Below are 24,194 nucleotides of genomic sequence, written 5' to 3'. Positions count from 1 at the left end.
CAAAATCTGATTGTGTTATAATAGTTATTGTTATATAAGTGATTTTTAGAGTCTAAATATGAATGTGAGCACATGTGAAAAGACTTCATTAATAAGTAGAATGGCCAGCAGAGGGCAGAAGAAGACCACTTATTGGCTCACTTTCACTTTAAACTTCATGATTTTCACCTGTTTTCTGGACTAAAGCAAACCAGTTTTTCCATGTTAACTCAATAATGCATGCTTACACACACACACACACACACACACACACACACACACACACACACACACACACACACACACACACACACACACACACACACACACACACACACACACACACACACACACACACACACACACACACACACACACACACACACACACACACACACACACACACACACACACACACACACACACACACACACACACACACACACACACACACACACACACACACACACACACACAGAGAGAAATAAACATACACAAATACAAATATGTTTTTAATGTTTTGGAATATGTTATTGAGAAAATATATTTATTGGTCTATTAGAATTCCTTTGTGATCTAATAATATAAAAAAGAAAAGAAAAAAAAGAAAAAAAGATTGCTTTTTAAAGCATTTGTTTGTTTCCCAATACTGAAAACTAATGAAAAGATAATATGCAATACTGCTGCTCCCTCTAGTGGACAGTGGTATTTCAGCTTCCATCTTACAGTTGAAGTGCTTGGTTTTTCACTTATATCTCGGGAACCAGAAGGCGAAAAATTCTGAAACTCAGAGCATAGATAGTGCTTGAGGAGCCCTGTTGAATGAGACCATCAATGATTTACTATGATTTACCATGTTTCTAGCGTGATTTACCACATTACTAGCAATTATGTGAAGTGTCAGTGCAAATGAAGTGATAAACACTGACAAAATATGATTGTGTTATAATAGTTATTGTAATATAAGTGTTTTCCATGTTAACTCAATAATGCATGCTTACACACACACACACACACACACACACACACACAAATACAAATATGTTTTCAATGTCTTTAGGATGTGTTATTGTGAAAAAATATTTTAATGGTCTAACCATTTCATATATTTCATTGTGATCTATATTATCAGTCCAATAATAATTTTTAAAAAATTGCTTTAACCATTTGTTTGTTGGCCAAAGCTGAAAGCTGATAAAAAGATTAATACTATGTCTAATACTGCTGCTCCCTCTAGTTGACAACAGTGGAATTACAGCCTCCATCTTACAGTTGAAGTGTTTGAATGAATGAATGGGAATTTGGTTTTTCACTTATATCTCGGGAACCAGAAGGCGAAAAATTCTGAAATTCAGAGCATAGATAGTTCTTGAGGAGCCCTGTTGAATGAGACCATCGCGGTGTTTATGGGCGATTGGGCCCGGGAGTTATGACTGTTCAAAGGCATGTCTTTTGAGGCTTTTATCTCTGGAATGCCCAGGGCAAATTACACCACATTTGAATCGAAGCTAGCCTAGAACGGGACCTTTCCAACGAGCTCTCACACAAGGTTCGGGGTGGTCTGGGTCGGGAGTTTCGGCCGTTCAAAATCGGGGGTCCCACGAATTTGCGATTCGTGGGGGGCGCGCTCCCGAGGCCCGCGACGACACGTTTCGATCAAGAGCCCGGAGAGGACCTTACCATCAAAATTTGAGCGCGCAACGACTTTCCGTTTTCGAGTTATGAATGAATTTGTATTCGGGGGCGTGGCTTAAATGCCGTTTTACTTTCGTTTTCATGTTAAATGTTAAAATAATGATTTTATAAAGTCTATTCCCTAATATTGTTATATAATTCATATTTAGACTTTATAAAAGTCTAAATATGAATTATATAACAATATTAGGGAGTAGTATGATGAAATGACAGCAGGGGGCAGTAAAATACCACTTATTGGCTTAATATGGTATTCATTTTAAGGCTACATATTGAAATGACCCTATTATAGCTATCCAAATGAAGTAGTTCAACTTTTTCTGACAATTATTGATCTAGTGAGTCCAGAGAATTGTATTGCACTGGTTTTTAACATTATTTTATAAACATTATATGATCATAGGATGGAAAACACAATTTACAGCCAATACAGGCAATTTACCATAGGAAATATATGGTTTTAAAGCTTTTTAACAGTTATAGTGCCAACTATGGTCCGATCTTCATAAAAATTTCCATGCTTCTTTAGCATGTTATGTCACATATGCTCATCAATTTTTGTGAAGTTCTGAGTTTTCATTTAGGATTTATAGGCTTTTTAGTGTATTTTGCCACGCCCATTTTCTAAATGACCCTATTACAGCCATCCAAATGCAAAAGTTCAACTTTTTTTCGATAATTATTGATCTAGAGAGTCCAGAGAATTGCCCTAGACTGGTCTGGTTCCGATCGGGCCAAAAACCAGGGACTAGTTCGCAAAAGTAGGTTTTTAACATGTTTGCAAATATTTAATGAATGGTTTGATTGACAGTAGTGGTTCTTGAGGCAAAGTTGTTCAGCATGAGCAGATCTATCAAATGATAGGCATAATGTGACAATAAGTTTAACACCACGTGATTACAGAGCCATAAAACTCGTTAGCGCCAACTAGTGGCCGATTTCTTTCAAAATTCTTACAGACCTCTAGGGCCATGAGTTGAACATGCCCATCGAGTTTTGTTCCGATCGGCCTCCGTTAACCTTGTCTAATAGGTGCTCAAACTTCATTGGCCGATGGCGGCCATGTTTTTTGAGATACACCAATGTCCTCATAGACATACATGGCACCTTGGACCAAGACACTGCATACCAATTTTCAAGTCAATCGGACTAACGGTCAGGTGGTTATAGCCTGTTTTATGTTTTTTTCATATTATAGCGCCACCATGTGGCCAATCACCGCGATTTTTTTACTGTGACCTCAGATTGACCTCTTACACAAGTGAACCGAGTTTGGTAAATATACCTCATTTACTTCTGGAGTTATAGCCGTTTTAGTAAAATAGGCTCCTCCCACAACATACATTTTGGCGCCCCTTAGCGACCTTGAATCGAAATTTCAACTTTTTTTCGATAATTATTTATATTCAGACTCCAGAGAACATTTCTGCACTGGTTTGGTTCCGATCGGGCGAAAAACCACAGACTAGTTCGCAAAAGTAGGTTTTTGACAAAATTCAAAATGGCGGAAAATCTTTCATGGCGGAAATGAAATCGGAGATATACGTTTTGTTCGGCAGCCGTCCAGCTTTCCAATGATATAAGACACTTGAGTCTACGAATTACGGTCTTGGAGTTATGAGCTGTTTCGCGCTTTTGGTTGCTATAGCGCCACCTATGGGCCAATCGGGTTCATAATCTCTGAACCTCTCCTCGATTTTTGTACTACCATCTGGCAAAGTTTCAATGCTCTAGCCCTTACGGTTTGGGCTGCACGATGCGTTTTAGCGGAGAAGAATAATAATAATAATTAAAGCTGCAAGCAGCATTTATCGGGGTTCAAGCAGTTAAGGCCTTTAAGGACTTTAAGCACAAAAGCATCAAAAGTTGTTAAGTTTTACACCACGTGATTACAGAGCCATAAAACTCATTAGCGCCAACTAGTGGCCGATTTCTTTCAAAACTCTTACAGACCTCTAGGGCCATGAGTCGAACATGCCCATCGAGTTTCGTTCCGATTGGCCTCCGTTAACCTTGTCTAATAGGTGCTCAAATTTCATTGGTCGATGGCGGCCATGTTTTTCGAGATACGCCAACGTCCTCATAGACATACATGGCACCTTGGACCAAGACACTGCATACCAATTTTCAAGTCAATTGGACTAACGGTCAGGTGGTTATAGCCTGTTTTATGTTTGGAACATGTTTTGTTCCTCGCGGAGTACCTCTGGAATGCTTCTGCGGAGGTTTATTGTTTTATCCGCAGCAATAAAGTTTGTCGGCGTCTAAATGGATCGCGCTCTGGATCACTAACAGGAATTATTCTCGTCATGTATACACTTAACTTGATGAAAAGCGGGATTGACGCACTGCAAGCAGAGAGATGATTTCTGGCTGCCTCCGCAAAAATTGTCTTCGGCGGACAGCCCGCTGTCTTTGGAACGATTTTTTTCAAACAAAACCAAAGGTTAAAAAAAAAAAAAGAACAAATGTGAAGCGAGCAATTCTATCCATTTTGACGCCTTTTCATTCATAGCGGTTACCAAGCAACACGATTACGCACCAGCTGCAACTTGATGACACAAGCATACTGCGGTTCGGATACAAATAATATGTGAACACAAGTCCATCGGGGGCAGGGGGGGAGCAATCGAACTCGGGTTAGGAACAGGCAATCGAACCAAGTGTGAAAGCGCCCTTAGTCTAGTTTTAGTCAATGAAAATTGTATTTTAGTCTCTTTTTAGAAATGCAATTCTATTTAACCCAGTGAATATAGTGTATCACTATGGAAAAATAGCGAAAATAGTGAACAGAAAAGTAACACTCGTCTCATTCGTGGAGGTTGAAAAACAAGTTCTTTCTGACATCCAAGATTTACTGTATTAATTTAAATGCAAAAGAAAAGGCATGAGAGTTGGTTGTTTTTGTCAATTTTAAGTTTTAATTTAAAATATTTGTCATTTTAATATAACTATATGGCTAAATATTTTACCACTTGCTAATAAATCTAGATAGAAGTAGTGCATTGAATACATTGTTTAAATTGTGCTTAAAAGTGAATTACGACCATTAAAGAGTATGTGTGTACAAAGAGAATCGTAATGCTGACAAAACTTTTTTTAAATAAAAGTATTTGATAACTTCTGGATTTGAAATAAAAATAGTGAGTATGTGTTTGTGGTTCAGCCGTGGATCAGTTACGCACTGCAAACGCAGCATATGTGAAAGCACTATAGCGAGTGCTGCTCCTGCACCGCATATGCACTGCACACGGAGTATGGGCCCTATCTTGCACCCAGCTCAATTGACTTTGTACACCGACGCATGTATCATTCCTATTTTGCACCCGCGCACAGCGGACTTTTCCCTCCACAGACGCACGTCGGTTAACTAAGAAATACACTTGCGCTCCCGGGGGCGGTTCAGCGCAAAGAGGAGGCGTGTTCCGGCGCAAACGTTCCCTCATGCTATTTTGCACGTTTAGAAAACAATTCCGCCACTAACTGAAAAAATCTAGTTTAAAGTCAGTGGCGCGTTGCACATGTTATTCTTATGCTATTTTAAGGGCGCATGCTTGGCCATAATCAATGTAGCGTGTGCACAACGCACATACACTTTGATTCTCTCACACAGAAGCAGCCGTTTTCATTTTTGCAAATCATACATTACGATAGATAGATAGATAGATAGATAGATAGATAGATAGATAAATTATAAAAGCATACTTCTAGTTTACACATTTACCCAAATTATCATACGCCTGTTTAATCGAAGTTAATTTGGGTGTGTTTCTCCATCCCCAATGTCACTTCTCTGTGTTTTACGGCCCTGACGAGAACGTCGGTCTCCTCGGCTGTGAATCGCTGCTGGCGCGCGTCTGGCAAATCCACCGTTATAATAGGAATCCGCTATAGAATAAGCGCGTCTGCTCTTAAAGGGAATGTGAGATGACGCTCTGATTGGTTTATTTCACGTTACGCCCAAACCACACCTATGAGTAATGAAGCTACTGCAGACCAACACATTTTAGATTTGCGTTGAGCGCAAGAGTAATTTATCCCGCCGGTATAATAGCAACAGCGCCCAAGACCCGGCCACAAAGTTACTTGCGTTTCGCGCTTGATACTTGCGTTTCAGATCGTTAAAATCGGGCCCTATGTGTGAAACGGGCGTCAGACTTAACTTTGTTTGTTGTCGTTTACGCTAACTCACCGCAGCTGCATCTTCTAAATAATGCCGCGAGTGGGGCTTGAGGAAGTGACGTCGTCTGCGCAGTGCGCCCTGATGCAGCCCCTGAAGTGAGACACGGGAAACAGAAATACTGCAAAATAATAATAATACTAATAATGTGACTAAACAAGACGAAATAGCGTCATAACATTTCATCTCGTTTTGGTCAACGAAAATGAAGAGACATTTTAACATAGTTTTTATTTTGTAAAACCACATTTAGTCTCGTTTTTATTCGTCAACAATATTGCATTATACATTTAATTATAGTTATTGTCACATGACCAGCATTTACGTTGCGTCTCGTTTTCGTCACGTGGTTCGTTGACGACAATATTTAGTTATAATTTTTGTTGACGAAAGAAATACTAGTAATCAGATATCGGATTTGACTCAAAAGACAATGTGATTCATCATTCCTTCCAATTAACCACCTTATCATTGTATAGTAAAATAGTATGTTCAACAACATGAATAACGACGTAGCTGACCAGAGTTCGTGAATCAAATGATTCAGTTTAAAGAGTTGTTCAGACTTCTCTCGATCAGTTGAAGTCTCTCCATTTCAGATGTAAAAATAAATAAATTTATTTCACAAATTAAAAGTCCTGTGAGTCCGAAAAACAAAAGAAAATTGTAATTATCCTACCAGTTGATGGTTTCAAATTATGGTTCAAAGTGGAAACCGGTCCATGGGCACTGGTCAGCTAGCCATTTGTGCATATTTAATTGTATTCAATAGGCAGGCGATTCACCTCCACAGGATTATTTATGGCACAAAACAGGATCTCACTTGCCGATCACGTTCACATAGGAAAAAAAACAGAGAACAAGAAAACGCAGCCTTGGAAAACACAAGGCAAACGTACAATAATTCATTTCTGATTCAACATTTCAGTAACAAATCATATACATGCGCAGTTCAAATGACACATTAATCGAACTTTTCGACAGTTACTTAACACAGACACTCATTAATCACTCAATGGGTCTCATTCATGAAATCGTAAATATACGAGTAAATATGTGAGTGATTTGCGCGTAAAGGCGACATTCCCGAAAATTCTTCTCCTGATTCAGAAATACTTCGTAAACGTCAGATGTGATAGTGAAATGTGTGTGTGTGTGTGTGTGTGTGTGTGTGTAATGAATTCCAATCAGTTGTAAATGGGACGCGTGTGCACGCTCATTCTCTAAATTACCATAAATCCCGCCCATTAAAACCGACTGAAAACTATAGGCTATATGGGCATCATATTATGACACCAAACGAAGGATTTCAACTTGTCTTCTCAAAAACGAATGAAGAAGAGAAATTTCTCAGATGCAGAAATTGAAGTTTATTATCAGAAGTTCATTCAAAACGCCACATTTTGTTTTCAAGCGTACATAGTGGCGTATCAGGCCTAAAAAAAAGGAAGCTTGGCAGCATAGATGCAGTTAATGGAGTTTCATCTGTTAATCGAACAGTCCTAGAAGTGAAAAGAAAATGGTTTGACGTGAAGCGTGACTGCATTATTTGTGACTTGCGGACTTGTAAAAGAATAAACAGCTTGAATAAAAAAATTAAATAAAAAAAACTTGCAGACTTTTGTTCCGTTTGCAGATGGCTCTCGTAATTACTGGCTGTCGTAATAAAAGTAAAAAGAAAAACCGTATGTAATTACTATATATAATATTTGGTAACACTTTACAATACGGGTGCACTAATAACCATTAATTCATGCTTAACTAATGCACAGATAATCATGTGTTAATGTATGACTCATGAAGAACTAAACCATTAATTAATGATTACTGCATCATGAAGATTCTAAATGATTAATATAAAGTAATATATGAATTGTTATTAATTAAATGTGTCATAATGTATTAATTCATTAATAACTTATTTTATTAACTAAAAGTCTAAATCAATGCGTTACTTACCACAATTGGTCAAGGCAATGTACTTCAACTTCCAGTTGTCTGCTTTAATTAATCATTAACTAATGATTTGCAAATGCATCATTATGTTATGACTTTACTTGTTGAGGCACATGACTATTAACTAATTGTTAAGTAATATGCCATTTTGGTTTTGACATCCACACTAAGCCATGGATTTCAATTTCCAACCACGTACAACCAAGATTTCACTGAGTCCGATGAACTTTGTTGTTCATGGCACAGGACTATGTCAGGTTAACATACACTGAGAACATGCGGTTGAGCGCTGCTAGTTCATAACACTGTGTCTAGACTGGACAAAGACAATAGAACGTCCATTATAGTCAGTGATACTACACTGGATGCGTCGCGACACTACACGACAAAACCCAGTCAGTAAACCGATGCCACACTCTATTACTGACGTACTCAGAGCTCTTGTGCTAGTTCTGTTACGAAGGACTAATGGACTTGCGATGGTCTGTCATGTCCAGGTGTAGACAGCTGGTCTCGTCCAGTGTAAACACAGTATAACAGCTTCAGGAGTTCAGATTCTGGTGTGCTGATATTTGTGTGCAGCCCAACTCACCCCATCCTTCACACACGTTCACCGACATTACATTCACTGCATGTGCAAACTGTCAAAACCCATAAATGGCATATTACTTAACAATTAGTTAATAGTCATGTGCCTCAACAAGTAAAGTCATAACATAATGATGCATTTGCAAATCATTAGTTATGATTAATTAAAGCAGACAACTGGAAGTTGAAGTACATTGCTTTGACCAACTGTGGTAATTAACGCATTCATTTACACTTTTAGTTAATAAAATAAGTTATTAATTAATTAATACATTGACACATTTAATTAATAACAATTCATATATTACTTAATCTATTAATCATTTAGAATCTTTATTAGTTGCTGATGCAGTAATCATTAATTAATGGTTTAGTTCTTCATGAGTCATACATTAACACATGATTATCTGTGCATTAGTTAAATATGAATTAATGCAGATTAGTGCACCCGTATTGTAAAGTGTTACCTAATATTTTTTCAAAATGCTGTGTAAATATGTACACGATTAAGGTGAATTAAAATGCAGCCTTATTAATGAGCAAAACGTTCGGATGTTAAGCGCACTATTTACGCGTGGCTGGGAGCAGGTGTAGATCTCTTTCGTACCAACTAACGTTTGGAAAATACGAACATTTTAATGAATCCGAAAATTTACGTCAGAACCACTTTACACACGATTTACACAAAAATTCGTTCTGCTCGTGTTTCATGAATAAGACCCATTGTCTCAACTCATCATGACACAATGATCATTGTTATACGTGATAGCTTTAGCCTACGGCTAATTAGTTCAGCTCGCGCTGTGCGGCCTACACTCAGCTCATATCAAATCATTTCTGAAATTGACATATCTTTCATAAGATAACATATGATAAAAAAATGTCACTCACCAAAACGAGATTGCATCACATATTCAATAAAAAAAAGACTATTCAATAAAGATTACAGCTCTGGGATCCACTAAATCTTTACTCCGATTTCCACTTCACCTCTCTCTGACGACAACACTCCAGGCTGAAGCATCCAAAGTTTACAAGTGCACACAATCACAGTTCTCGATAGATTATGATTATCATTTAGTGCAAGGAGTTTCTGGAGAAATGCTCCGTGTCTCATTTGATCTGTTCTCATCTGATTCTCTGTTTATGCTGACAGCGGCAGCGCCTGCGCGACCTGTGGGCGGGCCTTATGAATATGCCGCTTCTGTTGGCTCTCAGGGGTGTCAGTCACAGCAGCACAATCAGTGATTGGATGAATCGTGTGTTATTGCCCAGTGGTGTAATCGAGTGCATCAAGTAAAGAAAAAAAAAAAGAACTGATTGAAAAATATAATTTGTCCAGAACAGATCGACACGACTCAATTTAAACTGTTATAGAAGAGCTAATATACTAAGAATGCACTGGTCTCTCAAGGATTGTCTCTCTGCTTTATTTTATAAGAAATATCTCTGTGTCTAAAGTTCCTAATGTCCTGTACTCTCAACTTTTGTATAATAGTACTAGTCATAATTTTTACACCAGGCATGAATAAAAGCAGTAAAATACCACTTATTGGCTTAATGACATGTTATATAATTTTTACCTTTTTGACTGTTATAGAGGCAAATTTTGTCTGATCTGTCTGAAATGTTTCATGCTTATTAAGAGTCATGAACATTATTATATGAAAATTATTTCATTTTGATCAAATTATTTCCTATGGAATTTTTCATAGGAAAAGACCATTCACAGCCAATACAGGCAATTTACCATAGGAAATATATGGTTTTAAAGTGTTTTAACAGTTATAGCGCCACCTTTGGTCCGATCTCCATACAAATTTCCAGGCTTCTTTAGCATGTTATGACAAATATGCGCATACATTTTTGTGAAGTTCTGTGTTTTCGTTTAGGTTTTATAGGCTTTTGAGTGCATTTTGCCACGCCCATTTTCTTTATGACCCAATATACCCATGCGAAAAATGCAAAAGTTCAACTTTTTTTTGATAATTATTGACCTAGAGAGTCCATAGAATTGTCCTAGACTGGTTTGGTTCTGATCGGGCGAAAAACCAGGGACTAGTTCGCAAAAGTAGGTTTTTAACATAATTACGAATATTTAATGAACGGTTTGATTGAGAGCAATGGTTCTTGAGGCAAAGTTGTTCAACAAGAGGAGATCTATCAAATGGTATGCATTTTGTGACAATAAGTGTAACACCACGTGATTACAGAGCCATTAAACTCGTTAGCGCCAACTAGTGGCCGATTTCTTTCAAAATTCTTACAGACCTCTAGGGCCATGAGTCGAACATGCCTACCGAGTTTTGTTCCGATCAGCCTCCGTAAACCTTGTCTAATAGGTGCTCAAATTTCATTGGCCGATGGCGGCCATGTTTTTTGAGATACGCCAATGTCCTCATAGACATACATGGCACCTTGGACCAAGACACTGCATACCAATTTTCAAGTCAATCGGACTAACGGTCAGGTCGTCATAGCCCTTTTCATGTTTTTTTCATGTTATAGCGCCACCTAGTGTTCAATCGTCGCGATTTTTTTACTGTGACCCAAGATTGAACTCCTACACATGTGGACCGAGTTTGGTGAAGATACCTCATTTACATCTTGAGTTGTAGCCCATTTAGTAAAATAGGCTCCTCCCACAACAATAGTTTTGCGCCCCCTAGCGACCGAGAATCGAAATTTCAACTTTTTTTCGATAATTATTGATATTCAGACTCCAGAGAACATTTCTGCACTGGTTTGGTTCCGATCGAACGAAAAACCTAGGACTAGTTCGCAAAAGTAGGTTTTTGACAAAATTCAAAATGGCGGAAAAATTTGCATACCGGAAATGAAATCGGAGATATACGTTTTGTTCTTCAGTGTTCCAGCTTTCCAATGATATAAGACACTTGAGTCTACGACATATGGTCTAGGAGTTATGAGCAGTTTCGCGCTTTTGGTTGCTATAGCGCCACCTATGGGCCAATCGGGGTCATACTCTCTGAACCTCTCCTCGATTTTTGTACTACCATTTGGCAAAGTTTCACATTTCCAGCACTTACGGTTTAGGCTGCACGATGCGTTTTACGGCAGAAGAAAAATAATAATAAAAATCAGGACAATTACAATAGGGTTTCAGCACTTCGTGCTTGAACCCCTAATAATAAAAATCTTTACAAATACAATAGGTGTTCAGCACTTCGTGCTTGAACCCCTAATAAAAATCAGTACAATTACAATAGGGTTTCAGCACTTCGTGCTTGAACCCCTAATAATAATAATAATAAAAATTAAAGCTGCAAGCAGCATTTAGCGGGGTTCAAGCATTTAGGGTCTTTAAGCACATAAGGCAGTTTAGTGAGTTGTCTGAGTTTTTGTTTAGGATTTACAGGCTTTTGAGTGTTTTTTGCCATACCCATTTTCTAAATGATCCTGTTATGGCTACCCAATGGGTAAAGTTAAAGTTTTTTATATAATTAATAATCTAGAGCTTCCAGAGAATTGTACTGCACTGGTATATTTCCGATCGGGCGAAAAACCTAGGACTAGTTCGCAAAAGTAGGTTTTTAACATAATCGCAAGTATTTAATGAACAAATTGATTGACAGCAGTAGTTCTTGAGGCAAAGTTGTTCTGTATGAGGAGATCTATCAAATGATATGCATCACGTGATTACATAGCCGTAAAACCTGTTAGCGTCAACTAGTGGCTGATTTTTCAAAATTCTTACAGACCTCTAGGGCCACGAGTCGAACATGCCCACCGAGTTTCGTTCTGATCGGCCTCCGTTAAGAGCAAACTAACAGCTTTGAATTAAAATGGTGAGGTATCCTGTTGTAAACATCAACCATGCCTGTTGACAGTTCTCTTTTGTGGGAAGGGAATGAAAAGTTCTCAAATCCGCAGCACAGCCTCAGACATAACATTTATATCCATGATCTGCCATTTTCACTATTGTCCTTGCTTGCTTCTTCACAATACCTGCAGATCTTCTGATGATTCGGCTGTGCAGGTCCACATTAACACTGCCTGGCCTAGAACATGGACTGGAAAATGCAAATTTGGGGGGTATAAATATTAATGATCCTGACTCCAACGTCACAGTCGGTGTTATGGTGGGATTCACTCATTTTTCAGCGGTCTTTTGCAAACAGGAGATTTACACATGAAGGAGGAAACAATGGTGTTTGAGGCTCACGGTATGTCAGTTCCATGTCCAGAACTCTTATCATTCAACTATGCCAAGATAAATACAGTTTTCAATTGTATGGCACCTTTAAAATAGATGATTAGTAATATAATGCTTACTTGGAGTCTGAAATGGCTTTAACAAAAGAAGAAAAATATTCTTAGATCTCTGTTCATTCTAATCATGTACAAATAAAGTAGCACAGTAATATTACATTTATTTGAATGCATTAGTGAGTGTGTGATTGTGCTGTGTGTGCAGCGTGTCAATACTAAAAGTGAAGGTGTAGTTGATATCTTTGGTGATAATATCTGTAGTAATCATAAAAAAAACAATTAAGAAATAAGGAATTAAAATTACAAATAATATTCTATTAAGATATGAGTTACAATAACATGATTTGCAATAGTAATAATATCAATAATATATGCACAATACACACAGATTAGACTATCAGGTCTGTGTTTTACAAAAACATTAGTATTGCAGCCAGTGTGAGTCTGTGGGATTTATAAACAGACAAAATATGATTTGAAATGTTATTTTAATGATTTTATTAAGTTTAAACAATATTTCAAATGGAAAAAAAATGAAAAATAATATTTTAGTGAGCAGAATGAACCAATGAGTGTTCTTCTTCTGGTGGTTAAAATGTAAATGAAAACAATAATACTTAAACAATAATACTTAATACACTAACCATGCTTGAACACACACATGCACACACATTTTTTTGTAGATGTAGATATTTAAAATAAAAGATAGGTAACAAAATGATAATTGCAAATCTCCTCTGTATAACACCATTTTCAGATTTCAAATTAATCACTGAGAGGCAGAATTGTTCAAACTGAGAGCTCAGTAAAAATGAAGTGATAAACTTTGACAAAACATGACTGTGTTATAATAGGTGATTTTCATGCAAGTAATTTTATATAGTCCAAAAACTAATGCAAAAGCACAGATGAAAATATTTTATTAAGTAGAATGTCCTGCAGAGGGCAGTAGAAGACCACTAATTGACTCACTTTCATTTGAAAGACTTTTTTATCCACCAGTAAAACAAAGCAGTTTCTCCATGTTCTTTCCATTAAGCATGCTTACACACACAGACACACACACAAACACAAACACATCCATCCACACACACACACACACACACACACACACACAAAGACAAATATGTTTTCAATGTTTTTATGATGTGATATTGTGAAAATATCTTCATCTCCTCATCTTGAACAACTTTGCCTCAAGAATCACTAATGTCAATCAAACCGTTCATAATCATAATAAAAAAATAAAATATATACAAATATCATAATAAAACAAAAAACATCGTAATAAAAAAGATTGCTTCTTAAAGCATTTGTTTATTTCCCAATACTGAAAGCGAATTAAAAGATCATGCGTAATCCTGCTGCTCCCTCTAGTGGACAACAGTGGTATTATAGCTTTTTTTACAGTTGAAGTGTTTGAATGAATGAATGGGAATTCGTTTTTTTACTTATATCTCAGGAACCAAAAGGCGAAAAATTCTGAAACTCAGAGCATAGATAGTGCTTGAGGAGCCCTGTTGAATGAGACCATCAAGGTGTTTTTGGGCGATTGGGGCTGGGAGTTATGACTGTTATAAGGCATATCTGTTCGGGCTATTATCTCTGGAATGCCAGGGGGAAAAAAACACCACATTTGAATCGAAGCTAGCCAAGGACGCGCCCTTTCCAACGAGCTCTCACACAAGGTTCGGGGTGGTTTGGGTCGGGAGTTGCGGTCGTTCAAAGTCGGGGGTCCGCGGGCTTGCGATGAGCGGGGGGGCGCGCTCCCGAGGCCCGCGACGACACGTTTCGATCAAGAGCCCCGAGAAGTCCTCACCATCAAAATTTGAGCGCGCAACGACTTTCCGTTTTCGAGTTATGAATGAATTTGTATTTGGGGGCGTGGCTTAAATGCCGTTATACTTTCGTTTCATTTCATTCATTTACTTTCGTCCATTTCCATATCTCAGTGTAACACAATTGTCAATAGTAATACTCAATAGATGAGTTTTGACAAAATGTGATTTTAAATGTTAAAATAATGATTTTATAAAGTCTAAATATGAATTTTATAACAATATTAGGGAGTAGTATGATGAAATGACAGCAGGGGGCAGTAAAATAATACTTATTGGCTTAATATGTCATTATATTCATATAAAATCACCTTTTGAAGAAGTTAAACTTTTTTTCTGATAATTATTGATCTAGAGAGTTCAGAGAATTGTGCTGCACTGGTTTTGAACATTATGATATGAACATTATATGATAGAAGACACCATTTACAGCAAATACAGGCAATTTACCATAGGAAATATATGGTTTTAAAGCGTTTTAACAGTTATAGCGCCAACTATGGTCCGCTCTCCATAAAATTTTCCATGCTTCTTAAGCAGGTTATGACACATATGCTCATCAATTTTCGTGAAGTTCTGAGTTTTCGTTTAGGATTTATAGGCTTTTGAGTGCATTTTACCACGCCCATTTTCTAAATGACCCTGTTAGCCATGCGAAAAATGCAAAAGTTCAACTTTTTTTTGATAATTATTGACCTAGAGAGTCCATAGAATTGTCCTAGACTGGTTTGGTTCCGATCGGGCGAAAAACCTAGGACTAGTTCGCAAAAGTAGGTTTTTAACATAATTACAAATATTTAATGAACGGTTTGATTGACAGCAATGATTCTTGAGGCAAAGTTGTTCAACAAGAGGAGATCTATCAAATGGTATGCATTTTGTGACAATAAGTGTAACACCACGTGATTACAGAGCCATAAAACTCGTTAGCGCCAACTAGTGGCCGATTTCTTTTAAAATTCTTACAGACCTCTAGGGCCATGAGTAGAACATGCCCACCGAGTTTCGTTCCGATCGGCCTCCGTTAACCTTGTCTAATAGGTGCTCAAACTTCATTGGCCGATGGCGGCCATGTTTTTTTAGATACGCCAATGTCCTCATAGAAATACATGACACCTTGGACCAAGACACTGCATACCAATTTTCAAGTCAATCGGACTAACGGTCAGGTGGTTAAAGCCTGTTTTATGTTTTTTTGATATTATAGCGCCACCATGTGGCCAATCGCCGCGATTTTTTTACTGTTACCTCATATTGAGCTCATACATATGTGTACCGAGTTTGGTGAAGATACCTCATTTACTTCTGGAGTTATAGCCATTTTAGTAAAATAGGCCCCTCCCACAACGTACGTTTTGGCGCCCCTTAGCGTCCGTGAATCGAAATTTCGACTTTTTTTCGATAATTATTGTTCTTCAGTTTCTAGAGAACATTTCTGCACTGGTTTGGTTCCGATCGGGCGAAAAACCAGGGACTAGTTCGCAAAAGTAGGTTTTTGACAAAATTCAAAATGGCGGAAAATCTATCATGGCGGAAATGAAATCGGAGATATACGTTTTGTTCGTCAGGCGTCCATCTTTCCAATGATATAAGACACTTGAGTCTACGACATACGGTCTAGGAGTTCTGAGCAGTTTCGCGCTTTTGGTTGCTATAGCGCCACCTATGGGCCAATCGGGGTCATAATTTGATAACCTCTCCTCGATTTTTGTACTACCATCTGGCAAAGTTTCAAGGTTCCAGCTCTTACGGTTTGGGCTGCACGATGCGTTTTACGGCAGAAGAAAAATAATAATAAAAATCAGCACAATTACAATAGGGTTTCAGCACTTCGTGCTTGAACCCCTAATCAGTACAATTACAATAGGGTTTCAGCACTTCGTGCTTGAACCCCTAAATATCATTCACATGCAGACTCTTACCTCAGCCGGTGATCGGTTGGCATGATGTCCGCTGTGACGAACCAGGCTCACTGAAAAGGGTGCTATTTCCGAAGAATCCAAACTGACAACAGCTAGGGCTCCTGCTCACGGCTGCTCTCGACGAACACGATTGCTTTGAATTATGAGGTGTCATATTGAACCCCTGTTAATCTCACAATCCACTTCAGGAGAGTAGACTGAATTCAAATCTCCCACTTGCACTTGATACAGATCCAAAGTCGACTGATCAGCTGACCGTTGTGGGCGGGACTATACAGCGGAAACGTAATGGCGGCGAATTTGAATCTGCGTCATCGCGTGCGCGCGCGCGCACACACACACACACACACACACACACACACACACAAAGCCCTGAATGTGCAGCAACGGAGATTTAGAAAAATATTAATAAAATATACATGAAATTATGGGAGAATAAGACAATGAAATAATGATCAAAATGAGCATCTATTTGCAAGACAAGATTAAAAGACTATAGCCTAAAAACAATTCAATACAGGTCTACTGTAGCCTATGTAGGGTAGGCTGTATGTACAAATACTATTATTTAACCTTAAAAAAAAACTCACTTTAACCCCCACATGCTTAATAATCTGTAAGGACAACATATTGAATAGATGCAGATTTCTGCAGTTATACCTTCTTTTCTTTGTTTTCTAATTTCACAGAAAAAAATCTGTAAAATATTACTTTGTAAAAATACAGACAAGTTCCTTAAAAAACGTAAATTGATGTAAAACCAAAATACAAGCAATTACCTGTAAATTTAATAGTGGACCTTTAAATTACAGCAAATATCTGTAAAATAACAGGCATTCACTATAATGACAAAACGGTAAAATTCTGTTAAAAAAATACAGACCATTACCTGTAAAAGTACACTTTTTTTTACAGTGTAGGCAACATAAATAAAACCCCAAAATGTAGAAATTTACATTATTTATTTACTTAAGAACAATCAAATAGTACAAGAACAAAAATAAGACAAAAAACTGAACAGAATTTTTTTTAAATTTTTTATTTTTATCTTTTTGATCTCAGCTCCGTGAGCTTCGAATTGATAGATGTGCCTATCTGAGCTAGGCATCATGTATGACAGTTTCCAAAGTGAGATATGAGCTACAAAATGACCATCCTGCCATGAGCTATAGGAGACATATCTTGTATGTACATATAGGGCTTATATGTATATATAAAGAAGCAATACAGGAGACCTATATGGCCTGTATATGCACATATATGCACCTCAATTATGCCTATATGTGGCATATATACGCATATATGCAGCATATATATTATCATATATGTGCATATATGCTGTATATATGCAGCATATATGTGCATATAAACTGCATATAGGTTTCATATATGCGCATATATCCTCATATAGATTCTTTCCATGTGGGTTTGCCAGAAAGTCCACGACTTATTTCCTGGTATGTAAACATTAAAGGGGTAGATGAAACCTAAAATGAAAAGCCATCATTTACTCACCCCACTGCAAAATATGTTTTTTTTAATTAGTGTTTTTATTTTGTTTCCAGTCCAGATATCTACAATTCTTACATGAAGAAGCATTTAATAGACACGTAAAAATTGTCTTGTTTTCTGAAAGAATAAGTCAAAATTAACTGAGTTTATGCTTAAAACAAACATAATTATATGCCAGTGCATTCTAGCATTCTAACCAATTTAAATTTTTAGTTGAAAAATGTAATTCATAGAACTATGAATAGACAACTACATCGAACCACAGTGGAACCCACAGTAGTTATTTTAATTATTAATATACATTTTTTTATTTATTTTTTTATTAATTTTTTTATTCCATTACAGGTCAATCTCTAAGCAACCAGTGCTGGATATTAAGTTTGGAAGGTCAAGGTGTGTGTGAAGGATCACAGCCTGACTTCATCACTGGCCTGGCAGCGCTGTTTGCCTCCTCCTATGAGTTCAGTTTGCAGTACCAGGAAGAGGCAGCACCTTGAGTTTGTTCAGAGGTTAGTCATTGGCATATTTGCCATTCATATATATATATATATATATATATATATATATATAATATATAATATATATTAGACTGAATTGTGTCACTAACCTTGACTTGACAGTATTTATTATGTTGACTACTGGTATGAACAATATGGCCCTGGTTTCCATACAGGGCTTAGCTTAAGCCAGGTCTAGGCCTTAATAAAATTAGGGTATTTAAGCAGCTTTTATAATAATGTATCATAAAAAAAAAAAACATTACTGGTGTGCATCTTGAGATAAAACAGTGGCAGTCATATATTTTAAGATATGTCAGTGCAAGTTGTTTTCAGTTGAAGGATTAGTGAAAATTCTGTCATTAATTACTCACCCTCATGTAGTTCCAAACCTGTAAGACCTTCGTTCATCTTCAGAACACAAATTAAGATATTTTGTATTTTCTGAACCACCCATAGACCGCAACGTCTTTGCAACTTTTAAGGCCCAGAAAGCTAGTAAAAACATTGTTTAAATAATCCATGTAACTAGTGCAACCTTAAAGGAGAACTCCGGTCAATTTAAAAAATATTTTGTAAATTTGGAGTGCTGTCAATACAGAGAACAACGACAAAAATCGGTGTTGCCTACACCGTGTTATCCTCTTTTTAAAATTTGCACCCTGTTGACTTCAATGGGGCAAGTTTTAAACCTGCTTTTAGCCTCTTAACATCCTTGATGTGTCATTACAAGTGCCCAGCCATGTGAGTGATTCCTTCAGAGTGAACACGGGTGAATCTGACTGCAGTAGATGTGAAAGATATCTTGTTGAAACATCTACAAATGTCCATATATAGGTGAAAATGCCCCTTGAAATCAATTTAAGGTGGGCAAATATTACCCCTTAATAAAAAATGTAAATTTCTGTCAGTGCTGTAAACTGACCACTGCATAGAATATGAAAAATATGAATATCTTTGTCAGTCAGCTGTCAACAGGCCTAAACAAGCCATGGCACCAAGCACAGAAACACAATCAGTAAAATGTTATCTAATTATTATCAAGAAAACTTTGAAAATATCGATCGAGACATATTTTGTCAAAATTGCACACCCCTAATGCATGGTATTAATTTTGATTTCTTCGGGTCTTAAAAAGGTCTTAAGCCTTAAATTTGACTTTAAAAAATGTGCAGAAACCCTGCTTCATAATATTTAGGTTGAACCACTGTAGCTATATATTTACCAATGTATTTACCACTTTTCTGGGCTTTGACAGTTGCAATGATATTGTTATCAATGGAAGGACAAAACTATCGGATTTCATCAAAAATATCTTCATTTGTGTCCCGAAGATGAACAAAAGTCTTGAGGTTGAGTAATAATGACAGAATTTAAATTTTTGGGTGCAAACATGCATTTTAGTCTGGTAAATCATGTTGTCATATATGCAATAAACATTGCAAGGCTTGCAATTAAGTTAAATTATTTCTGTCACAAAGGTTTGGGCTGGATTCTGGCAGTGTGTGCTCTATATAAACGGAGAGTCTAAAGACTGCCTTTCCACTGATACTCTGATGGCACCGGATGAGGGGATGATATTGTTAATGAGCTGGGTGATGAGTAGACAAAAGTTGTAGAATAAAACTTTAAATCTGGCAACCCCACTTCCAAAAATGTAGTTAGTTGACAGTGTTGCATGTAAACAGACACATTGAGTTGATGTATTTTACCAGGGCAGAAAAAATATCAGTTATTGATCACAACATCCAACATTGCATTTTTTTTTTCATGTTGTTCAGTTTTAGACAGCTTTTGTGCTGTCTCTCTTTGTCAAAATATATACACTCAGTTAATAATATTTAATTGTTGTTTTTTTCTGCCTTTTAGATGCATTCTTGACATCAATCCTGAACGTGGATCAAAAACAAAGAAAGGACAAGTAACTTCAAAGAAAACTGGCCAAGTTGTGCAAAACAAGACCACCACTGTAAGCCTACAGGTGTCCTCACTTCTGCAAAACCTTGCAGACTTTGAATGGGATTTCGTTTGCACTTTTATGGACTTCAAAAAAGAAACAGAATTTCACTGTCGTTATAAAGCTTGGAAGAGCCAGGACATTTATTAATAGAACTCTGATTGTATTCGTCTGAAAGCAGAATGTCATATAGACCTAGGATGACTTGAGGGTGAGTAAATCATGTGCTAAATTAAAATTTTTGGGTGAACTATTCCTTTAATTAAGTGCTAACTGTTACCTGTTTGTTGTTAAGTGTTAAAATTGCATTTTATGTTTAAAAAGTAATTCAGCCAACATGTTCACAGATGGCATTTTAACTAAATAAATGTTTTAAAACCCAGAAAATTTTGTTTTCTTTTTCCTAGTGTGACTACTCTTATGAAACCTTAAAGTATAATATTTTAATTATGTAATAATAAAAGCAGTATTCCCTGTAAAAATACAATTTATTGCTGTCGACAAGTTTAATAATGTAAAATGTGGTATAATTGGTAATTACAGTGGAGTACTGTAAATGCTGTTTACTGTAGTAGTGTTGTAAAAATACAGTATGTGGATGGCAACCCAGCTGCCAGTATTTTACTGTAAATTTACAGTGAAAAGTTTTACAGTGTACATAAATGTGATACTGATGCATTTTTAAAGCTGTGGCATATGGTTATGGTACTTTGTGGATGTATTTGTCAAAAATGACAAAGAAAACACTGCATTATTGTATTAAAATACTATATTTGGTATTCACACAATAGACAAAATCTCCAACTATAGGCATTTAATTTCAAGGCATTCAGATATAAGATTTGTATCCCTAATATATGTGAAAGTATGTACTATAGAAATAAGTACATATATGCATGTATACATATATGCGTCATATATGCATGTATACATATATGCGCCTTACATATATTTCACATTTATGTGCATATACGGGAAAATATATGGCACTTACATGAAAACGGCCATTTTTGCTATATTTTGAAATATATGTTTCATATATGTGTATGTGTTTTACATATATGAATTTTGCATATATTCTCATATATGCAGCAGACATACATGGGCACTAACATTATATATGTAATTTACATATATTGACATATATTACATTTCTGTATGGGGCGGATCTGTTAACTTAAGCAATACTTTTGATAAGGTAGTCTAATATTTTTCTGACTAACAAATTACTGACACAGTAAAGGAAAAGGGTAGATTTAAATAAAGAAAAACTCAATTTAAATAGGCTGAATATAAACAATTTTAATAAAGAAATAATGAATTTTTTATAAACGATATTTAAATATAGATGAACTAAATATAAATAAAGAAATAACGGAAATTAAACAAAGATAAAACGAATTTTAAAGAAATAACGAAATTTAGGCTAAAGAAAAACGAAAAATAAATGAACAAACTAGCCTAATAAATAAAGAACACGGTAGCATAGGCCTACTACAGTTTAAATAAAATTAAATGAATTCCCTTATATAAATTAAAACAAACTGTAATAGGCTAAACATAACAAGGTAGCCTAATATAAAATGAATATTGCGAAATTAATTTTAGGCTGGCTAGTGTAGGCAAATTAGCACAGCTTCAATAAACAGACCTTTACAAACAAAGTTAAGTCTCAAAATATCCTATTTAGCAGTAGATTATTTTTTTGATTTATAATAGGCTAACAGGTGAAAAGGCTACATTTTGTTTCTATTATTCTATTTTCCACAATGTCAAAGCAAAGCAGCTTAAACCAAAATACAAGCTCATGCACTTGTCCATACAAACTCTGCTGTTCTGCGCTCTGCCAGAGAATACTCCAGTTGCAGCAACGCCAAGAAGGCAAATATATTTAATAAGTATAAGGTTCCTAACTGTCCATCCTATTAAAAACAGCTAGGCTATATAAGATAATTGTAAAAAAAAAGAAAAAAAAAAGTAGTATTGTATTCCGCCAGATTTTATAATGTAAATATTCAAGCGCGAATGAGAACCGTTGAGGATGCCAGGTGTGCAAAAAAAAAAAATATTCGAATGTCAAATGTTCAAATCGAATACCAACCCACTGACCGAATATTCAAATATTCTAGTCCAGCCCTAGTTTAAAGTAACATAAAATGTGTTGTCTATAACACTGTGTTGTCTGGGATAATGGGGCACTAATATGGACTTTTTGCCCCTATGAAAATAGGATGTGTTGAGCATTTGTTCAGACAGTGCATGTATATTGTGCATTTTCCTTGCCTGCAAGGACTCATCAGGTGCATCCAGATCATCTGTTTTTTCATCAACATCTGCTAAAACCTGGGAAAACATTTTAAAGAATAAATTAAAACCTTTACAGATAATTTACAGGTTAATATTATGTAGCTGTGGGAAGGGGGTTAATTTTATCTCAATGTTAGAAGACCGACTCTTCTAAATGTATGGAAAGTTTTGATGCGTTTGAGGAGATAGTGGACAGTTTTTTTTTTATGAATTCTGAGTTGTGTTTAAGTCACCAAAACCAACCTTATATTATCTTAATCATTGATTTGTTGTCTAAAACATAGCATCACTTTGAAAAATTATTATTATTATTATTCCATTTATTTAACAGGGACAGCGCACAATTTAGACAATTGCACCAGAGTTAGCTAACAGCTAATTTGCATCTGTTGTCCCTGGACAGATAGACAAAACAGAAACAAAACACTCAAAGCAACCACTAAACAAATACACTACATAGATGTACAGAAATACATTGTAACAGTTCTAGTAAACTGTTACCTGTCTCCTATGTTGAATGCAAGTTGTAATTTCACTCCCTGCCATTAGAGGGCACTAGGGAGCCATTATCTGGGAGATCTCTCCAGGCCAGAGAGTTAAAGGAAGAGGGAAGTGTGAGTTAGGTATACCTGTTAGCTGAGAGCACATGCTCTTTCCATGCTTTCATTTGGAAAACCCTGTTGAGGAACTTCTGTGTTCGATATCTCAATGTGAGTTGATTTATTTGTTTCTTTAACATTAACAAAGGTTTATAGTGCGAAAGTATTTTGCTTGCTGAACCTCATGTTGTATTGTTTGTTTTATTTTGATCAGAGGGTTTTGGTATCTGCTTGATATTGAGGGCTTCTCAACTGGTTCAAGTTCTTTGTGTCATTATCTTCAACGTGGAAGTATATCCGAACTCCTGAATGAAAAGACACTTTTTCTTTGGATTAACCCTTGATTGAACAAATGTGGAAGATGTTCTTCTAAACATCCTAAACATCTACAATGGTGTGATGGACCAAAGACATTTGTGCTAACTTTGGACTTGAATATTGGGTGTACATTTATAAGATTTTCCTTCCAAACACTCTGCCTCATGTAATTTGTCAAGACATTTTGTATGATCTAAAAATGTATACTGTACCTAAGGGAAATATAACTGTTGGTAAATGGTGATTGATCCCTCCTCATTTATTTATGTGACCCTTGACTTTAGTGTTACATATTTTGGCGCCCGAACAGGGACTATAACCACCATACCAACAACTTTCCTCTAAAGTGAAATGGGAGTATGCTTTTTTGAAATATATGCTTTCTTTGGATAAGCTTATTTTTTCCCCCATTTGTGTTTACCCAAGTGCTTGGTTGCAATTATTTAAGAATATATGAAAGGGTTGTGACCGATAACTTCCTCATATTTGGGTTTAAGACTTGGCTGAGGCTCTGGCATGAGACAACGTTGAGGCTAGTCCCAAAATGGATCCAGATTATACTTCTGAACCTTTTTTAACCCGACGTGAGCCAGTTCGAGAGCTGATATGCTCA

The 24,194-nt window shown here is 36.4% G+C and overlaps 1 protein-coding gene, 1 long non-coding RNA gene and 1 gene segment (V, D, J or C); 1 reads left to right on the top strand and 2 right to left on the bottom strand.

Annotated features, from left to right (window-relative positions):
* Positions 1–24,194, bottom strand: part of LOC309490516 (Ig kappa chain V-III region MOPC 63-like) — a 225,856-nt gene that overhangs the window by 75,985 nt on the left and 125,677 nt on the right.
* LOC309490468 (epidermal growth factor receptor-like) overlaps positions 1–24,194 on the bottom strand; it is a 129,745-nt gene that overhangs the window by 29,939 nt on the left and 75,612 nt on the right. The window lies entirely within an intron of this gene.
* LOC309490606 lies at positions 17,819–21,520 on the top strand. 2 transcript variants are annotated; one of them, XR_014202755.1, is made up of 3 exons: positions 17,819–17,848; positions 18,249–18,412; positions 20,270–21,520. It is a non-coding gene; the product is annotated as an uncharacterized lncRNA (long non-coding RNA). The 2 variants fall into 2 exon arrangements; XR_014202756.1 differs by lacking the exon at positions 20,270–21,520 and adding an exon at positions 19,659–20,261.

The sequence above is a fragment of the Leuciscus leuciscus genome (genome assembly GCF_965113295.1).
Source record: "Leuciscus leuciscus genome assembly, chromosome: 25".
In the NCBI taxonomy this organism is placed as follows: domain Eukaryota; kingdom Metazoa; phylum Chordata; class Actinopteri; order Cypriniformes; family Leuciscidae; genus Leuciscus; species Leuciscus leuciscus.
The sequence above is the reverse complement of the archived record's forward strand: the minus strand, read 5'-3'. Positions and strand labels throughout refer to the sequence as shown.